The 5,913-nt window shown below is 45.7% G+C and overlaps 1 long non-coding RNA gene across 1 annotated transcript; it reads left to right on the top strand.

Annotated features, from left to right (window-relative positions):
- Window positions 1-218: 218 nt before the first annotated feature.
- On the top strand, window positions 219-4,318 carry LOC128842796 (uncharacterized). Its single transcript, XR_008446119.1, has 3 exons — window positions 219-319; window positions 2,727-2,863; window positions 3,252-4,318. It is a non-coding gene; the product is annotated as an uncharacterized LOC128842796 (long non-coding RNA).
- The last annotated feature ends 1,595 nt before the right edge of the window (window positions 4,319-5,913 follow it).

Here is a 5,913-nt window from a genome sequence, read left to right as displayed (position 1 = left end):
GCTGCGGTTCCGACCCCCAGCTGCACTCAGCCCCCCCGCCCACCGCTCTCCCCTGCTGGGACAGGAGGCAGAAACTCCGTCCTGCAGCAACCAAGCTCACTGTCTCCCCCGCTTCTTCCCCCAGCTGTGGTGCAGCCTGATCTCCTGCCCCTCCTCCTCTCCTTCCCTGTGCCAGCCCTTGCAAAGGGAGCGGGGAGGAGTGGCAGCGTGCTCGCTGCTTTGCAAAAGCCCCGTGGCCCTGCTCTCCCGGCCAGAGCTCCAGCCAGCACACGGCAGCCCCTTGCTAAAGCCAGCCCTGGGTAAAGGAGGCAGAGAAGAGGTAGGGCCGGGCCTTGGGGCAGGGGGTGGAACAGGACATATCCCTTCCAGCCCCCTGACATGAGCCGCTCAGGGCAGAGGGCAGGAGGCTGGGAGCACCCCCACAAGCTGAGCACCCCAGCCCTCTGCCCTGCACCTCCACACACCTCCAGCCTGCTGCCCTGCACCTCCACACACCTCCAGCCCTCTGCCCTCCCCCCCAACACCCAGCCCTCTGCCCTGACCCACCCCACCCCCAGCCTTCTTCCCTGCACCCCCCTACACCTCCAGCCCTCTGCCCTGACCTCTGAAGCCCCCCACACCCCCAGCCTTCTGCCCTGCACCTCCACACACCCCCAACCCTCTGCCCTGACCTCTGAAGCCCCCCACACATCCAGCCTTCTGGGGGCGTGGGGAGCTTCAGAGGTCAGGCCCCACTCAGCCCGCTGCCAGTCTAGGTGAACAGAACGCTAGGCTGGCAGCGAGCTGAGCAGGCTGGTGGCGTAAGATCAGCACTTTAATTTAATTTTAAATTGAGCTTTTTAAATATTTTTAAAACCTTGTTTACTTTACATACAACAATAGTTTAGTTATATAATATATAGACTTATAGAGAGAGACCTTCTAAAAAATGGTAAAATGTATTACCGGCACGCGAAACCTTAAATTTAAGGTTTCAGAGTAACAGCCGTGTTAGTCTGTATCCGCAAAAAGAAGAACAGGAGTACTTGTGGCACCTTAGAGACTAACAAATTTATTAGAGCATAAGCTTTCGTGGACTACAGCCCACTTCTTCGGATGCATATAGAATGGAACATATATTGAGGAGATATATATACACACATACAGAGAGCATAAACAGGTGGGAGTTGTCTTACCAACTCTGAGAGGCCAATTAATTAAGAGAAAAAAAGAAGGACTGGGAATGGCTGAGCCATTACAAACATTGACTCTATCTCCCCTTGTAAGTACTCTCACACTTCTTATCAAACTGTCTGTACTCGGCTAGCTTGATTATCACTTCAAAAGTTTTTTTTCTCTTAATTAATTGGCCTCTCAGAGTTGGTAAGACAACTCCCACCTGTTTATGCTCTCTGTATGTGTGTATATATATCTCCTCAATATATGTTCCATTCTATATGCATCCGAAGAAGTGGGCTGTAGTCCACGAAAGCTTATGCTCTAATAAATTTGTTAGTCTCTAAGGTGCCACAAGTACTCCTGTTCTTCTTAAATTTAAGTAAATAAATGAAGAGTCAGCGCACTGCTTCTGAAAGGTTGCCTACCCCTGAAATAGAGCATGGTACGGCGAGTTTTAATATACGATTGCTAGTGTGTGTGTGTCAATATTTAGTTCTCACTGCCACATTTCCATACACATGCCCAGTCAGGGACAAGGGAAGAAATTTTGGCAAGTAGAGTGACACATTTATTCTTGTGGATTTAGCTTTAGTAGCTGATTTAACTCATAGGTACTGGAACTAGAGATGTTGGGGGTGCTGCTGCACCCCTTGGCTTGAAGTGGTTTCCATCATATATAGTGTTTAGGATTTGGTTCAATGGCTGTCAGCACCCGTACTATAAAAATTGTTCTAGCACCCCTGGCTCTGCCTGAGAGAAATCAATAATTGGCAAGCTATTTTATTCAGATTTGATACATCATTTCTGGAAGTGCATCTTCTATTGAGGTGTAACCTACACAAATATTGTTGTAATATAAGCAGAGTAATAAACATGCCTAGAATATGCATTATGCACTTCTTCTGAAACATCACTTGGTAATACTTCTAACTTACAGCACCAATCTGTAAAGACAGAACATCACTGTGAAGTGTGGAGCTCTCTCCACTCCAAATGATTGCAGGATCAAGCCCAAAAGTACCCCAAATGGTACTAAAGTAACTAGGAACCCTATTTGGTTTCCAACAGCAACCTACAAAAATGAACAGAAGTTTGTCTGTCCTTCTGAATCAGTATCCATTCTATTAATGTATAGTGAGCAAGGAGTTTACTATACAGTGTATATTACTATACACTGAATCTCAATTGTGTGATGAGCACTCTGGACTTCACACATTCTCTTCTAGGCACAGATAGGGGGAAGCAAACTTATGAGGATATGGGAAGAAGTTTATAGAAAGGTGGTAGGACAAATGGGTACTTTTCAATAGCGAAAAACCTACTGAGTGATAGTTTTTTCATTCTGAGTGTTTTTTGGAAGAAAGGCAAAGGGGAGTTTAGTAAGTATTCTTTAATTATTTTTCACAGCTTACTAAGTCGCTTAGGACCATACGTCCAATTGAAGTGAATGGATTTGTGTGCCTAAATTACTTAAGATAGCTTGAAAATCCCACCATGTGTGAATTTTGTGTCTAATTATGTATGATTGGGGGTTTCCTCATGTTTTGGGATTATCCCCACCCTTCCAGAAAAGGATCCCGTGGAAAAGGGAGAGAAATGAAGGAGAGGAGTCAGCATGCGGTCAAAAAGAATGGTGATTGTTCTCAATTCAAAGAATGACTCCTCTCTGTGGCTATAGGGAAACACAAGTGTAATGAGGGATCAGGTAAGTGATACACAGTGTCTTCTTTATGGCTTTCCAACAGCTTGACACCATTGTGCATAGTGGAGTGACTAGGGGGAAGGGGCAGTACTCACACATTAGTTCTGTGTAGAAGTAGGTACTGAGTGAGGATGTTACAGTGAAATGACTGGTTTAAGTAGGAAAATATTGATGGGGTATGGAAAGAGTTCTTTCTAGCTCTGATCAGCCAGATGATGTCTGTGATATGGGGCAATAGCTGATAAAATAGATTTTAGCATCAGGACATGTTTGCGTTGACAGAAGGTATATTGGAGTCATATTGCACTGACAGAGGGAATGCTGGCCAGGAAGCATTGGTTATCCCTATCTGTTTTCCCAATATTTCATGAGATCTTCTGCTTCCACTCAGGGCCGGCGCTTCCATTTAGGCAACCTAGGCGGTAGCCTAGGGCACCAGGATTTGGGGGGGCGGCAATTCGGCGGCAGGTCCTTCACTCACTCCAGGACCCGCCGCCGAAGTGCCCCGAAGACTGGGAGCGCAGAAGGACCCCCCCGCCGCAGAATTGCCGACGACGGCCAGGAGCACGGAAGGACCCCCGGCTAGGGCGCCAAAAACCCTGGCACTGCTTCTGCTTCCACTGCAGCAATGAACCTGAGTTTAACCTGTCTCATCCAAAGGACAACACACAGTGGATTGTAGTGTTAGCTTTGGATAGGCCCCAAAGGTCTGTGGCGGGATATGAAATGACAACTTTCTGACCCAGAAATGAGTGCTGCCAAAGGAGACTTCTTCATGCATCCCCCCCTGTAAAAAATGTCTTTATTACAGTGGGTCTGATTCATATTTGCTAAAGTTATTTGCAAGAGTAAATGGTTACCCACACTGAACTGCAGACACAAAATCAGGAAACCACCGTTTGAAAATGTTCTCCCTGTCTGCTGCCAATGAATGCTGCAGAAGCAGATCTGACTGCAGAATTGGAGCATTAAAGTCTGATCCTCTTCCCAAACTGCCACTGACTACAATGAGAGCATGACCAGGTTCTTAACAAGCCCAGTAAGCTTTGTACAAATCTACCCTCAACCCACTTCTACTTCTAGTTAAGCTATTAATGGAAATAAATGGAGAAGACAGAGGTCTTTGTTCCCTTGGCCAAAAAGTGAGAGACTCAAATGCTGGTAAAGCAAGTAGGGCCATAGGAAGACTGCTTAGGAAATATCCTGGGGTGAGAGTGGGAGGTAACAAGATGTCCTCATGTTAGGTGGGCTTTAAATTTGCATTGTTGCCTTAGAAGGAAATCTCAAAATGTTGGGCATGGGCTACATCCACCATAATTGAACTGGCCTCATTAGCACTGATCCCCCACTTGATAAGGCAATTCCCATCTTTTCATGTGCTGTATATTTATACCTGCTTACTGTATTTTCCACTCCATGCATTTGATGAAGTGGGTTATATCCCACAAAAGCTTATGTGCAAATAAATTTGTTTGTCTCTAAGGTGCCACAAGGACTTCTCGTTGTTTTTACTAATACAGACTACATGGCTACCCCTCTGAAACCTTTTAGAATCATCCATTGTAAGTGTTTACACTTTTCCTTCACTTATCTCCTATGCTCAATTCCATACAGATTTTTCTGATCACCAGTTTGACTAGCATTCTTATATCTATTCAGCTAGTGCTACTGAAATACTGCTGCGGAGCCTATACGTTTCTCAGAAAAGCTGTGTAGCAGGGGCAACATACTAATGTGATGTTTTGACACTGTTCCATCGAATATTTAACCTCTATCACTTCTGTTGTACACACTGCTTACTCCAACAGCTCTGCTTTAATTGTTCAGGGCTCAATTCTCACAAAGTAAAATGATATCCTCCTAACCTACATTCTGTGCCATCTTATCGATACTACTAACAGGAGACATGGGAACTGGGACAACTGTAAGCTGGTTCCAGGTGCTTCGCTTTGCTTGAAGAAACTGCTGCTGTAGAGTACATTTGATTCGGTCGCATAACTCTGAAATATACACTGCCAAATTTTGAAATGGTGGCTTTAATTTTGTGCCTGCAATTCTATTATGTGCCATGTTGCAAAGACAACATTTTTACAGGGGTGTGTGTGGCCAGCCAAGCGAGGGACTCTGTTGGCAGCACTTCTATTTGTGATGTAAGGCCAGTTTATGTCTTAAATGGGGTTCTGCAAGTGTGCATGAGTTGACCTCCCTGATCCAGTAGCAGGACTAGAGCCCAAGCCATGGGAGGGAGATTAAAATCGTATTGCCCCTTTGTTCAACAATTTCCATCCCACCATCAACCTCAGCCTGGACCAGTCCACACAAGAGATCCTCTTCCTGGACACTACAGTGCTAATAAGCGATGATCACATAGAAAACACCCTATACCAGAAACCTACTGACCGCTATACTTACCTACATGCCTCCAGCTTTCATCGAGACCACACCACACAATCCATTGTCTACAGCCAAGCTCTAAGATACAACCGCATTTGCTCTAACCCCTAAGACAGAGACAAACACCTACACGATCTCTATCAAGCATTCTTACAACTACAGTACCCACCCGCTGAAGTGAAGAAACAGATTGACAGAGCCAGAAGAGTACCCAGAAGTCACCTACTACAGGACAGGCCCAACAAAGAAAGTAACAGAACGCCACTAGCCATCACCTTCAGCCCCCAACTAAAACCTCTCCAGCGCATCATCAAGGATCTACAACCTATCCTGAAGGACGCTCCCTCACTCTCACAGAACTTGGGAGACAGGCCAGTCCTCGCTTACAGACTGCCCCACAACCTGAAGCAAATACTAGCAACCACACACCACACAACAAAAACACTAACCCAGGAACCTATCACTGCAACAAAGCCCTTTACCAACTCTGTCCACATATCTATTCAGGAGACACCATCATAGGACCTAATCCCATCAGCCACACTATCAGAAGCTCGTTCACCTGCACATCTACCAATGTGATATATGCCATCATGTGCCAGCAATGCCCTCTGCCATGTACATTGGCCAGACAGTCTCTATGCAAAAGAATAAATGGA

Source organism: Malaclemys terrapin, chromosome 9 (assembly GCF_027887155.1).
Source record: "Malaclemys terrapin pileata isolate rMalTer1 chromosome 9, rMalTer1.hap1, whole genome shotgun sequence".
Taxonomy (NCBI): domain Eukaryota; kingdom Metazoa; phylum Chordata; order Testudines; family Emydidae; genus Malaclemys; species Malaclemys terrapin.
Note: the sequence above shows the minus strand (reverse complement) of the source record. Positions and strands in the feature narration are given on the sequence as shown.